General features: G+C 37.6%; 1 long non-coding RNA gene across 1 annotated transcript in view; it reads right to left on the bottom strand.

Annotated features, from left to right (window-relative positions):
• Positions 1 to 1,585: 1,585 nt before the first annotated feature.
• The window catches only part of LOC309971577, a 33,179-nt gene continuing 19,301 nt past the window's right edge, over positions 1,586 to 15,463 (bottom strand). The window contains exon 3 of the long non-coding RNA XR_014326740.1: positions 1,586 to 1,690. This is a non-coding gene — a long non-coding RNA (uncharacterized lncRNA). The remainder of the gene's footprint in view (positions 1,691 to 15,463) is intronic.

Raw genomic sequence — 15,463 nt, 5'->3', positions numbered from 1 at the left:
TGAGCTCTCTGGTGTACTGTAAGGTATGAATTTCTAGAGAAGAATTTCCCACATTCCTTACATTCATAGGGTTTCTCACCTGTGTGAGTTCTCTGGTGTTTAGTGAGATCTGACTTATTGTAAAAGGTTTTTCCACATTCATTACACTTATAAGGTTTTTCCCCTGTGTGTATTCTCTGATGTACCGTGAGGACTGATTTCTCAGAGAATGATTTCCCACACTCATTACATTCATAGGGTTTCTCCTTTGTGTGTGTTCTCTGGTGTACTTTTAGGCCTGAATTGCGACTGAAGGTTTTCTCGCACTCATTACATTTGTAGGGTTTCCTCCCTATGTGAGTTTTCTGGTGTTTAGTGACATCTGACTTATGACAGAAGGTTTTCCCACATACCTTACATTCATATGGTTTCTCACCTGAGTGAGTTCTCTGATGTACTGTAAGGTATGAATTCCTGGAGAAAAATTTCCCACATTGACTACACTCATAGGGTTTCTCACCTGTGTGTGTTTTCTGATGTACTGTGAGAACTGAGTTGCTTATGAAGGTTTTCCCACATTGATTACATTCATAGGGTTTCTCCCCTGTGTGAATTCTCTGGTGTACTGTGAGATATGACTTATGGTAGAAGCTTTTTCTACATTCCTTACATTCATAGGGTTTCTCTCCTGTGTGAGTTCTCTGATGAATTGTGAGGTGTGAATTCCTAGAGAAGGATTTCCCACATTCATTACATTTATAGGGCTTCTCTCCAGTGTGGATTCTCTGATGTAAAGTGAGAAGTGACTTCCTAGAGAAGCATTTCCCACATTCGTTACATTCATAGGGTTTCTCTCCTGTATGTAGTCTCTGATGTTTGGTGAGTTTTGATTTTTCACAGAATGCTTTTTCACATTCATTACATTCATAGACATTGTCTCCTATGCCTGTTCTCTGAGTTACATTAAGAACTGACTTCTCCCAGAAAGGTTCCCTCAGGCTGTTAGATTCAAATGTTCTCTCTCCTGTGTCAGGAAAGTTTGATCTGCTGAAATTATCCACTTTTTCAATATGTTCATAATCTTTCACCTTCAAATGAACTCTATGTTTCAAGAGAGATAATTTCTCAGAGGCTTTACCATATTCATTAAACTCATAAAGACTTTCTCCTTTTTGGGGGCTTGAATAATTACAGAATGTTTTATCACATTCCCTATGTTCACAAGGACTCTCTCCCTTGTGAGCTTGTTTATATGTGATGAAAAGTGTCTTCTCACAGAAATCTTTCCCACGTTCTTTGTAGTCAAAAGAATGCTCTACATTTTTAATTTTCTCATATGGCATGAAGTCTTCATTATGACTGAGGTACTTTCCATTTTGAATGAATTCATAAGGTATCTCTCCCACATGAGTTTTTTCATGGTTAATATGAAGGAATAATTTTCCATATGCGCTGAGATCATCAGACTTCTTTCTTAAATAGTTTTTCTCAATAATTAATTCTGAAATATATTTCAAACTCATACCACTTGTGTCACATTTACAAGGTATTTTTACAGAAGAAACTGGGTATGTGCTGAAATTAAACATTTTTCCTAATACATTACCTCTCTCTATAGTCAGTGTTTTGTTGTTGATAAACGGAGTTTTCCCGAAATGTCTGCCCTGGATTTCCTGACTCTGCTCTAGCTGATTATCAACTTTGCAGACTTCTGGAAAAGAGAAAAAAAAAACACTATAAGTTATTAATTTTATTACTATTATGATAAACTTACACTTACATACAAATGCCCTTTTATATGATTGACTCAGTTTCTTGAAATAAGAGTAATCCAAGATGTTCATGTCCCTCATCCTTTTGGCTTAGAAGAAATAAACAAAACCTGACAGAGCAGAAATGGGGGATAAAAACTTAGAATGAACCCATCTACATTTAACAATTTATAAATATGTACTTCAAGACTTAATATAGGTTAAAAATAAATACAAATCACAGTGAATAAAGAAAGACAGACTTTGAAAAAAAAAAAGACTGATCCAGGTGTTGGAAATGCAGAGAAACAGAGAGGCAATGATTAGTAGGTAAGAGTACCCTGGAGAAATATCAGAGGACTGATTTGATCTTTTGAAGGATACAGATTAGACTTTACATGATATACTTAAAATACTGCAGCTAAATCTCTATGATTTACATGTTTCTAGTTCAATTCTCCTCTTTTTAAAATTATTTTAATTTTCTCTTATATATTGCTAATTTATTATACTGTTAATACCAAATTAAATTTATGGAAAAGTACCAATTTGTTCCTGCTTAAGGAGACCTGTAGCCTACTTTCTTATTCATTCTCTACTCATGTGACTTACAAAGAATACAAATGTCTACCAAGAAATGTAACATCAAAGAGACAAGGAAGACTGCCAGAGGGCCAGATCCATTTGTTTTTTTGTTTGTTTGTTTTTGTGGTACGCGGGCCTCTCACTGTTGTGGCCTCTCCCGTTGTGGAGCACAGGCTCCAGACGCGCAGGCTCAGCAGCCATGGCTCACGGGCCCAGCCGCTCTGCGGCATGTGGGATCTTCCCGGACTAGGGCACGAACCTGTGTCCCCTGCATCGGCAGGCAGACTCTCAACCACTGTGCCACCACGGAAGCCTGTTTTTAGTTTTAGTATATTCAGGTTATACTCTAAGAGTTTTTGCAAAAGTTAACCTATCCAACCATCAAATGCTAACTTTTCCTCATCTTAAATTTTCTGTGACAAATTTAATATGTTAATGTATTTTTTTGTTTTTAAACCCAGATCTCTACATTTCTGGGTTTTATTTATATTTAAAACCATGGAGGACCTGACCTAAAATATTCACTGATACTTACATTTATTTATCCTAAGAATTCTCAGCTAGACTTCATCTTGTTATCTTCCTGTTCAGTATTTGCAATATAACAATGATGACCCTGTTCAAAAACCTGTCCAGAGCCCACTGTCTCCAAGCATCATTAGACAAAATAGACTGTAGTTACCATTCTGTGGGGAAAAATACTTTTTCCAACTATATTCATATTGGGTAACCACAATATCACTCCACAAGGCCATAATAAATGTATTCTTTCTAGAAATGACAGACTATTAATTTGCCAGAAATTGTTCAAGTTCAACCAAGACTTTCACTAAGCTGGTTTACATTCCCATTTTGGCTTTGCTTAGAATTTAAACATTAAACATCAAGGAAATGACACTGTTTCATATCTGCTTCCCAATATGTCTTTACAAACATCTCTACAATTTCAAGTTCTATTTACACTGAAATTTAAAATTTATTACATTCTGTACATCTCATTCTATCACAACACTGGACAATACTCCTTTGTAACATAAACATCCTCTATTAATTGCTGAAATTTAAAATACTCAGTTGTCTTTTCTTTTTTTCCCCTTCTTTTCCCAACTATAACCCATGGTCTTACAAGTGTTTACCTCTGATTTCCTTTGAATACCTTGAGTGGATATGGAATTAATAATGGTCCTTAACAAGCAGTGTGCTTTTCAAAACACAAGTCTCAAATTTTATTCAAACCTGTAATTTTTGAACAAGAATCTAAAGGTTTAAAATTCAATATGTGCATTCAGAAGTTAATTCTTTTGTAGTGTCTTCTGAATGAATCAATATAAAGGCCCTCTCACTCATCAAGAGTAACAATTAAGTAATGATCCAATATCCATTATAAGTTATATAACAAAATAAGGTATGCTCTTTTTGGAGAAAGCATAATATACATAAGAAAACAGCCTCATTCAATATCCATACACTATCAAGAATTAGAATCTACAGCAGATAATGTATATCAAAACAAGTACAAAACATTTCATAAAAGCTGGGGAACCTTGAGCTTAAATTTTAAGATTTATCAAAATATTTTTACTTCAAAGGATAAAAATTAAAAATAAACTAAAATGAATACATGTTGCAACATGTATACACATATATTATAAGCTAATGGGAAATACCAAGATTTGTTGGAAATACCTCTTAAAAATAACTGCTTATTAAATCTATAATTTTTATTATGAAAATAATGTACAAATATCTCATTAATGGGTATAATCAATATTTAAAACAAATCATTCATTTCAAAGCACTGTTAAAAAGCACATAAATACAGAGAATTTCAAGCTTTCTCTTTTATATCAATAAATTCTAAACTGATCTTTAATAGATATAGTTTCTATTCTGTTTCATGAATGGTAAAGACAGGATCTGAAGCACAAAGACAAAGGAAGTAGAAAACCACAAGTATTTAAATAAAAATCAGTGGATGGCCACCTTAAGGCAAGCACTGAGTATAAAAAAAAAACTAATTAATAAATATAGCATTTTATATAGTGGAATAACATCCCTTTTTGGATCACTAACCAAAAAGGGCTAAATTATTTAAAAACAAATATGCTAGTACTGAGTTTATACCAGCTATTAGACCAAATTCTTTGGGAGGGGCACATCAATGAATAAACCTTAATCCTGACCCCAGGACCTTAGTACATAGTAGAGGAAATGTGGAAAGTGGATGCACAAATACAGCTATACTATATTGCAGAATGTAATAAACACATAAAAGAGAAATGAAGGATTATGAGAGTGGGAACAGGTAAAGATTGTTTTTTTTTGAGGGGATCTATGAAGGCTTTTTAGAGGAAAGGGTAGAAATTTTTTTGTTGTTGCTGTTCTGGACTTATAAAGGATATAAAAATTATAAAACAGATTTTTTTTAGTACTATCTTTTGAAATGAATAAGAAAATCAAACAATGGCAAAATGTATAGCTCCCTCTGAATATTAATAATTTTTATCATGGTAAATGAAGCATTATATGAATCTGCTGTACAAATACTGAACTATGACCAATTTAGTCATTAATATGTAGAGGGGATAATTTCCAAATTCTAAATATGAGTTTGGGTATTTTTCATCTTATAGATATTACTTGTTTTGTGAAAATATAATTTTAAGCAGAGTGCTCTTTTTTGCTCAAAAAATTATTTATGGAAATATATTATTTTTCTCCTTTGCCTCAGATGTTCAACAAAGTCAAGAAATAATCTAAAAAGAGTAAAAAAACAAAAAAACAAGAAAAATGTTTAAAAATATTAATAATGACAATAACAACAAGAAAAATAACAAACCATCTCCATGAGCCAGGCTCTGTTCCATGTACTTTTCACATATTAATTCATGAGAATCACTGAGTACATAGGAATCAAACATAGGGCTGTAGGGAAGGAAAGCATATATATGGGTGATACTCAGGAAGGATTAAATGGGAGTTTAGCACCCCCAGTTTTGTGCCAGCATTATTAAGGGACTTCCCTGGTGGTCCAGTGGGTAAGGCTCCATGCTCCCAATGCAAGGGGCCCAGGTTTGATTCCTGGTTGGGGAACTAGATCCTGCATGCATGCCGCCACTGAGTCTGCATGCCGCAACTAAGAGTCTGCATGCTGCAACTAAGAAGTCCACATGCTGCAATTATGAGCCCGCATGCCGCAACTAAAAAAGAAAGATCCCGCATGTCTCAACTAAGACTTGGCACAGCCTAAGTAAATAAATAAATAAATATTTTAAAAAAACATCATTAGAAGAGAAAAACTTAAATTTCATATATTACACATTGGGAAAAATGTAACTCAGGCTACTAACATGATAAATTAGATGCTTTGGGGGGAAAACTATAATTTCATTTAGAAACTAGAACAAACTAAAACAATATGGTTAGTGTTTTGGGTGGTGTCAGTGGAAAATGAGAAAATAAAAATATTTTTTAAACACTTTTACAAAAGTATAACAATAATAGTGATCTAGGGACTTCCCTGGTGGTCCAGTGGTTAGGAATTCACCTTTCAGTGCATGGGACGCAGGTTCAATCCTTGGTCTGGGAACTAAGACCCCACATACCACAGGGCAACTAAGCCCACGTGCGGCAACTAGTGAGCCCGCGTGCTCTGGAGCCCACACACCACAACTAGAGAAGCCCAAGCCGCAACAAAGATCCCATGCATAGCAACAAAGAGCTGGTGTGCCACAACGAAAGACCCCGCATGTTGCAATCCCGTGTGCCTCAATCCTGTGTGCTGCAACTAAGACCTGATGCACCCAAATAAATATTTTTTAAAAAACCAATAACAGTGATCTAATATCAGTAAGAAAGGATGATAGAGAGAAAAATAAAATGCTGCTATGTCAGTTTTAAGAGTAGAAGGTTCACAGAACCTAATAAATGAAGATTAGTAGGGAAGATTGTGATTTGTGAATGATGATTTTAATAGTAGTTCTTGCCACATTAGAGGAATTGGAGTATCCTGTTAGAGATGTTCTGCAGACACATAAAACACAGAATGCTGAGTGAGCAAAAGATGCTGAAGGTACAAAGTTACTAAAACCTGATGTCTTAGATATAGGTTATTATTTGAAGAACCAATTTGACTGGTAAATTTAGTCCTTTTATATACAATTATGGTGATTATTAAAATATGTCACGTTGTCTCCATTTTACTTGCTACTTTGTATTTGTCACAGTTTTACTACTACTTTTATTGTAACTTTCTTTCTTTGTTTTAGACTGATTTTTTTTAAATCTTTTCCACTTTTTTCTCTTTACAACTTTGGAGGTTATACATACCTGTTTCTCCACTTTAGGTGGCTGTCCATTAAATTCTGTCATTAATATTTAACTTAAAATCTAAGGTGATTCTATAACCTGAACCTCTTTTTCTGAATAAGAGAAGAGTCAAATGCCATTTGATCACCTCCCAACTCAATTATGCAACCATTTTTTAGTTTATCATAGTATCTTTTTTAGCCTTACAAATTAGATATCATAATGATTCTATCCACATGTTGTTTAGACTTAGCTATAAATTTCCTAATTTCTTATAACTTACCACTCCTCTCATCTCAAGCACTCTTCTGGGTTTCATTTTCTCTCTTCCTGTAGTATTTCTATTTTAATTTTACTAACAAAATTATACAATAAAAGATATTGTTCCTATAATTTATTTCAGGACCAATCCAAATTTAATCATACACTCTGACAAAGACTCTCTCCTTGACTAAATTTTAGTTAAGCTCCTCTGAGACTTATTCTTGACTAGGTCTTGACCTTGGCCTTTCATGTCTGTCTCTACTGAGCAGTTTCAGCATGAAACCTTGTCAGTCTAGTGACAATCTCCTCACCCTTGATATCTCCTCACCCATAAGTTCCTCATGCTCCAACCACGATTTATAAACCCTTGGCCTGCATTTAGCAAGAATTCTGTTAGGCCAGTTTAGCAAGAATATCCCTACCCTTGATGTCTCCTCTTAGTAATTTTCTATTCACTTACACCTTCACTCTGCTTGTTGGCTACAAATCCCCAGCTGCCTTTGCTGTATTTGGAGTTAAGCTCAGTTTTATTGAAATTTTATCCCTCTATTTCAATAGTTACTGAATAAAATCTATATTGCGTTTAACTAGTATCTGGCTTTATTTCTCTTTGACAACTCTCATACTTTAAAAAATAGCTTCCTGAGTTCATTATTCTAGATTGACAAATATTTTTTGCTTCAATTTAGATGTCTCTGGCAATGTCTCATTCCTTAGGCAGTAACCTGATTTTCTCTCTGGCTGCTATTAAGATCCAGTGTTCTCAAGTTATACTAATAGTACTTAAGTATATATTACTTTTTATTTATCCTGCTTGGTGTGTGTTTTGTGTCCACATATGTGGTCTTACTGAAGGATTTCTGGCTATCATTGCTTCAAATATTGCTTCAAATATTGCTATTTGCTTTTTTTGCTATTATTATTATTATTATTATTGCTTCAAATATTGCTTCTCCATTCTTCTTTCTGCTTCTTGTGATCCAATGATTCATGTTATATCTGTCTTATCATCCCTATCCTATACATCTTTGAATGTACTGACCTATTTTCCTTCTCCTGTCACCCTATACTTGGACTGTGTCATTTATTTAGCGGTATTTTCTAGTAACGTCTCTTCAGCTGCATCTAATCTGGTAGTTAATCCATTTTTTAGAATTTCAACAACTTATTTTTAGTTCTAAAAATTCTAATGGGTTATTCAACAATCTGCCTAGCCATTTAGACATTCTTTCTTCCTTACTGATTTTATCTTTTATTTCTTTGAATGGATGCTTTACACTTATCTAAAAAATCCATTATCTTAATTAACAGGTATTGGAAAATATATTTTGTTATTTCTGCTTAATCTCACGAACAATATATTTCTTTAAGTTTTTTTAAAGCTCATATTTAATAAGTGAGAATCCTAATGTCCTGTATTGAGGGTGCTTTTCCTTAAGAGAGAACTCATTTTCTTTTGCTTAAAGCAAGCTACCAATCTGAGATGAATTTAGCCAACAATCTGGATCCCCTAGTATGGGAGTATAGGGGGACAGGAGTAGAAGATAAATACTCTATACCCAGAGAAGGAGCAGAGAACCCATCTTGGGCCCAAAATCCGTAATTGATACAAAAGTAGAAGTCTCCTACCACTGAAGAAAAGGGAGGTATGCTGAGGAAACCCCACTACTGAAGCCCAGGCTCACACCTAAAACTGAAGCTGGATCAGAACAACAAAGAACACCCTTGCCCCCACCAGAAGTACAGCATGAAGTAACAAGTAGTAGCAGCTCACTGCTGGAGGAAGAGCAAGAGCAGAAAGATAAACCTCTGTAATACAGCTTTGGGAGGACAGCTAAAAGCTGAAAATGGAGCACAAATACTGAGAAAATTCTCCTGACGTGTAAGATCCAAGAACCCCAGAATAATATCAAACACAGCCACATATAAGTAACTGGAGTCACAGAAAAAAGGTAGAAAAGATGAAAGACATCAAACCATGTATTTGAGAAGCTGATAAAACAATAAAAAAGAAAAATACAGACAAAACAAAGCTAAACCTAGAAACATCAGAGCCAAACAGTTGAAAACCAAAGATAAAAAAAGTCTTGGGGCTTCCCTGGTGGCGTGGCGGTTGGGAGTCTGCCTGCCGATGCAGGGGACGCAGGTTCGTGCCCCGGTCTGGGAGGATCCTGCATGCCGCGGAGCAGCTGGGCCCGTGAGCCATGGCCACTGAGCCTGCGCGTCTGGAGCCTGTGCTCCGCAACAGGAGAGGCCATAGCAGTGAGAGGCCTACGTACCGCAAAAAAAAAAAAAAAAAAAAAAAAGTCTTGGAGGCAGCTAGAAAAACCAGAACATTAAATACAGAAGAACAAAGGAGGAAATAAGAGTGTAAGCCAGAAGACAGTGGATCAGCTCTTTAAAGTAAGGACAGAAAAAAAAGTGCCAGAAATCTGCACTCAGAGAAATTCTATACTTCACAAATGAAGATTAAATAAAGGCCTTTTTAGACAAATAAAAGCTGAGAAAATTAACAGCCAACAGGGATTCCCTGGTGGCGCAGTGGTTAAGAATCTGCCTGCCAATGCAAGGGACACGGGTTCGAACACGGGTCTCACGTGCCACAGAGCAACTAAGCCCGTGTGCCACAACTACTGAGGCTGCACTCCAGAGCCCATGAGCCACAACTACTGAGCCCGCATGTCACCACTGCTGAAGCCCACGTGCCTAGAGCCCATGCTCTGCAACAAGAGAAGCCACCACAGTGAGAAGCCTGCACACTGCAGTGAAAAGTAGCCCCCACTTGTCGCAACTAGAGAAAGTCCGCACACAGCAATGAAGACCCAACACAGCCAAAAATAAAATAAATAAATTTACAAAAAATAATTAACTGCCAACAGACCTGTGTTACACGTAGTACTAAAGGAAGTACTGGAGAGAGTAAGATAAAGAAATAGAGTGCTGAACATGGTTTTTAAAAACGTAAATAAAAGACTTTTTAATCACTTTCAAAGATGATTGTCTCAAGCAAAAATATTAATTATACATTGTGGGGTTTCTAAGTAAAAATGTATGGCTACCACATCACATAAAGTGGGAGAAGGTGACAGGAGTATATTGTTATAAGACTGTAAGACCACATACTTAGACCAGTATACTTAGACTGTGATAAACTGAAGATGTATACAGTGTACCACAGGGCAACCACTTAAAAGATAAATTAAGACAGGTATTACTAATAAGTAAATAGTAGAGATAAAACAAACAAAAAACTCAATCTAAAAGAGATTTTTTTTTTTTTTGCTGCACCAGGCGGCTCACGGAATCTTAGCTCCCTGACCAGGGATCAAACCTGGACCCTCAGCAGTGAAAGTGCAGAATCCTAACCACTGGACTGCCAAGGAATTCCCCAAAAGAGATTTTAAAAAGGAAAAAAGGGGGAGAAAAGGATAGATGAGACAAATATGAAACAACCATGAAATAAATTTGAATCCAAACACACAAAAATTATGTTAAATTTAAGTGGTCAAAATACTCCAATTAAAAAGTAGAGGTTTTCACATTAGATAAAAAAGACCCAAATGTATGCTATCTGTATGAAATCCACTTTAAATATAAAAGAATGGGAAAAGGTATACCATGGAAATATTAACTAAAAGAAAGCTGGAGTAATTATAATAATATCAAAGTAAACTTTAAAACAGAGAGTTCTCTCAGGGATAGAGAGACATTACATAATCATAAAAGGGTCAATCCATCAAGAGGACATAAAGATCCTAATATGTATGCATCTAATAATTCTTCAAAATTCATAAAGCAGAAACCAATAGAACTGAAAAGGAGAAATAAACAAATGCAAAATTATAGCTAGAGACTTCAATACTGCTCTCTCAATGTGTCACAGACAGAGCTTTTAAGTGTTATACCCCAACCCCATTTTCCCATTGCCATGTGATTTTTAATATACTATTTTGCATAAAACAATGATTTTTTAGGAATGCACACAACCTGTTTTAACAGAATTCACTGTATTACTATATTCCTTTCCATGTTTTTAGCCTCCCCTTATCAAGAGATATAGCCTTTCTGTGTTGCTCAGATTTGTAACTGTTAAGGTCTGCACATCCTAACTGTTATCAAGTAAGTTTTTGCTTTAAATTCTGTGTTCTAGGATCATCCACTAAGATAACATGTATGTTTATTTCCCCACATATAGGCATCTGTGAGGGTTTTTTTTCCACAGATGGAAAGTCTCTCTTTTCTTACTTGTCAGAGAAACAATAGTGCTACTGAAAAACATGGCTTATGTGTCTGTTTCCACACGTAGCCTTAGTGTGTCTGATTTGCAGAACCAAATTGTATCCAAAAAGGCTCCAGCTATCCTGTGCCCAACATTGTAGTTAATCTAAACATTTAGGTTTCACACCTCAGAGCATTTACTTTGTCCCTGATAAGTACTTTGCCAATTCCTTTCAGTGTCAGAAATGCTTTTGTTTTTTATCCATCTGCTGATACATACACTCCTGCTTGATTTTTCCAGTGATTTTGCAGCTTCTATATTTGTACTGATTTGGGACTTTAGAGGTTCTCTAGTGTTATTAAATGGAGTTTATATTGTTCACTTACTTTAATGTTTCTGGATGATTTGCAGGCAGGGATAGAGACAATGCTGACTTCACACATCCTTCTTTGAAGAAGTTCACTCTGTCCTTTAAACACTGTCTTCTCTTGGCTACAGGACACCACATTCTGTTTCCTCCTAATCTCCAAACTGCTGCTTCTCTTTTTTCTGCTGAGTCATCTCATTCTCATGGCTTCTGAAAGGTAGTGTCCTAGGGTACAGCCTTCAGGCCTCTCAAATCTGTGCATTCCTTCTCCTAAGGAGAGACGTTATCTAATCCCTTAGCTTTAAATACTGCATTTTAAAACTTTAAATATTGCCATGGCTGATCATTTCCAAATAAATATCTCCAACCTGGACTCTCCCCTAATCTACCTCTGCTTATATACCCATATGTTTATTCACAAGTAAACTTGGATATTTTATAATCACCTGAAATTTGGTATATGCAATTTAAACTCCTAATAACTCCTCCCAAGTTGTTTCTCTCCAGTTTTCCCAGTCTTGGCAATTGGTGCCCATTCATCCAATTTTTCTGGATGAAATCCCTGGAGTCTTTCTTGACTCGTCTCTTTCTCTCACAGTCCTTGCCCAATTCAAGAGCAAATCTTATAGGTCCCACCTTCAAACTAAATCCAGAAGTCAATCACTTTTATTCTTCCTCACTACTTCCAACCAAGGGTAAGCTACCATCACATTTACAGAGATTAAAATACTATTCTGACTGATGTTCCTGCTTTCAGCCCTCTGCCCTCAATAGTATTTTCCCTGCTCAGCAGCCAGAGAAATCAATTTAAAAAAGCATATCAGCATATGTTGCTTACTGGGTTAAATTATACCAATGGCTTCTCATCTCACTCAGAATAAAATCAAAGTCCTTATCGTGGTCCAAATGGCACCACATAATTTCAGCTCCCGTTACCTCTACAATGCCAACTCTTTCTACTGTTCACTCACTCATTTCCCCCAATCCACAGTCATATTTATGTGTCCTCAAAAACACCAAGTATATCCCTGCCTTGGTGGACTGACATTTGATGTCACCTCTGCCACCAAGACTCCCCATGATTCTCATCCTCATTTTATTCAAGTTGGTAATATTAGAAAGGCCTTCTTGACCTCCTTTCTAAAATAAAATACTCCATCATTCTTAACCTTCTCTAATTTCCTAGCTATTTACTGGCACATTTAAGTGTATATATGTGTAATTGTTTGTTTCTTATCCTTCTCTCCCTATCAGAATGCAAGCTCCATGAGGTCAGGAGCAAAATTTAGTTCACTGATATATTTCCAACACCTAAAACCAGAGTAATGAACGTAGGTACTCAATATCTGTTGAATGAAAAAACGGGGGCGGGGCAGGGGAGTCAAGATGGCATACTAGGAAGATGTGGAATTCATGTCTCCTCACAACTAGGGCACCTACCAGGCACCAGTGGGGGACCACAGACACCTAAGGGGCCGGAAGTAACCCCCAGCGACTGGGTAGGACATGGGGCTTGGGGGGAGTAAAGGGGAAGGAGAAGTGGAGGTGGCAGGGAACTGGCGCTCCTGAGGGGTGGCTGGGGGAGGGGAAGTGATACCACGCAGGAAGGGGAAATTTGGGGAACCAATGGGAGGGCAGAGGATCAAAAGGGAGCATGGCCAGGTTTCCCCTGCCCACTTGGACCCCCAGGAATCTGCTGAGATCCCGGGCCTGATCCTCTGCACACCCAGGCCTCCTCCAGCTGCCCAGATCCTGAGGGAGTGGGTGGGGGGGAAGGGGGAGCCAAAGTAAAGGCTGGACCTCCAGGACTGGCACCCTGAAGGGTGGCTGGGGGAGGGAAGGAGTTCCTACACCCAGCAGAACCCACCCACGCTTAGCGGTCCAGTGGCTATGGGGAAGGTGGTGGGGGAGGGGCAAGAAGGAACGGAGGGGAATGGGGCCAGCGCTTTCCCTGCCCACTTAGGCACGGGGGAGCCTCTTGGGCTCCAGGGCCTAATCCTCTACCCTCAGAGCCTCCCTCTTGCCGTGCAGAGCCCAAGCCCCGCCCCTGCACCCCCACCCGGGGCCCCACCTCTGCACTCGGAGACCCCCTCTGAGACCCCCTCCAACGGGCTGGGCCTAAACCCACCCAGGCACCCTCACTCAGGGCCCTGCCTCCAAACTCCGGAACTCTACAATCCGGAGGCCCTCCTTTCCACCTGCTGCCTCTCCCCTTCTAAGCAGGTCCAAAGCAGAGGCCCCACCCCACACTCAAACGTCACCCCATCTATGCCCCGCCCCACACTTGAACGTCACCCCGCCAAGGCCCTACCCCATACTCAAACGTCACTCCCCCACCTGCCTAGGACCTGCCTAAGTTACAACCCCTGCCTAAACTCTGCCCCCAGAGTCGAGGCTTTTTTTTTTCTTTTCTTTTTTCCTCTTTTAGACTGGGGTTCTGTTTTACCTTGTTGATTCTTTTATATTTTTATTTTTCCTAATAAGTTTTATTTTTCTAATTTTATTTTATTTTTTATACTTTGTTAATGATCTCTCCTTTTGGCTTGTTCCCCACCCCACCCCCTTTGTTTTTCTGTTGTGGTTTTATTTTACCTTGCTGCAGTTGTTTCAATTACAGTTTTAGTTTTCCTAATATATTTTTTACCTTTCTAATTTTATTTTGTTTTATATTCATTGATATTATACTGCTCCTTTCTTTCTTTCTTTCTTTCTTTCTTTCTTTCTTTCTTTCTTTTTTTAACCATGCCACGAAGCTTGCGGGATCTGGGTTCCCAGTCCAGAGGTCGGGCCCGAGCTCCTGTGGTGGGAGCTCTGAGTCCAAACTGCTGGATTAAGCGAACGTCAGACCCCAGGGAATATCAATCAGAGTGAGGCCTCCCAGAGGTCATCAGCTCAGCACCAAGACCAAGCTCTATCCAACTGCCTGCAAATTCCATTGCTGGGCATCTCAGGCCAAACAACCAGTAAGACAGGAATACAGCACCACCCATCAAAAAAAAAGAAAAATGAAACAACAAAAATATGTGTTACAGACGAAGGAGCAAGGTAAAAACCTACAAGACCAAATAAATGAAAATGAAATAGGCAACCTACCTGAAAAAGAATTCAGAGTAATGATAGTAAATATGATGCAGAATCTCAGAAACAGAATGGAAAAAATACAAGAAACATTTCACAGGATCTAGAAGAACTAAAGAGCAAACAAACAGTAATGAACAACACAATTACTGAAGTTAAAAATACTCTAGAAGGAATCAATAACAGAATACCTGAGGCAGAAGAATGGATAAGTGAGCTGTAAGATAAAATGGTGGAAATAACTCCCAGGGAACAGAATAAAGAAAAAAGAATGAAAAGAATTGAAGACAGTCTCAGAGACGTCTGGGACAACACTAAACGCACCAACATTCGAATTTTACGGGTCCCAGAAAAAGAAGAGAAAAAGAAAGGGTCTGAGAAAATATTTGAAGAGATTATAGTTGAAAACTTCCTTAACATGGAAAAGGTAATAGTCCATCAAGTCCAGGAAGCACAGAGAGTCCCATACAGGATAAACCCAAAGAGAAACATGCCAAGACAGACATTAATCAAACTATCAAAAATTAAATACAAAGAAAAAATATTAAAGCAGCAAGTGAAAAGCAACAAATATACAAGGGAATCTCAATAAGGTTAACAGCTGATTTTTCAGCAGAAACTCTGCAAGCCAGAACGGAGTGGCAGAACATATTTAAAGTGATGAAAGAGAAAAACCAACAACCAAGATTACTCTATCCAGCAAGGATCTCATTCAGATTCGATGGAGAAATTAAAACCTTTACAGATGAGCAAACGTTAAGAGAATTCAGCACCACCAAACCAGCTTTACAACAAATGCTAAAGAAACTTCTCTCGGCGGGAAACACAAGAGAAGGAAAAGACCTACAATAATAAACCCAAAACAATTAAGAAAATGGTAATAGGAACATGCATATCGATAATTACCTTAAA

The sequence above is a fragment of the Leucopleurus acutus genome, assembly GCF_964270905.1.
Source record: "Leucopleurus acutus genome assembly, chromosome: 14".
NCBI lineage: Eukaryota > Metazoa > Chordata > Mammalia > Artiodactyla > Delphinidae > Leucopleurus > Leucopleurus acutus.
The sequence above is the reverse complement of the archived record's forward strand: the minus strand, read 5'-3'. Positions and strand labels throughout refer to the sequence as shown.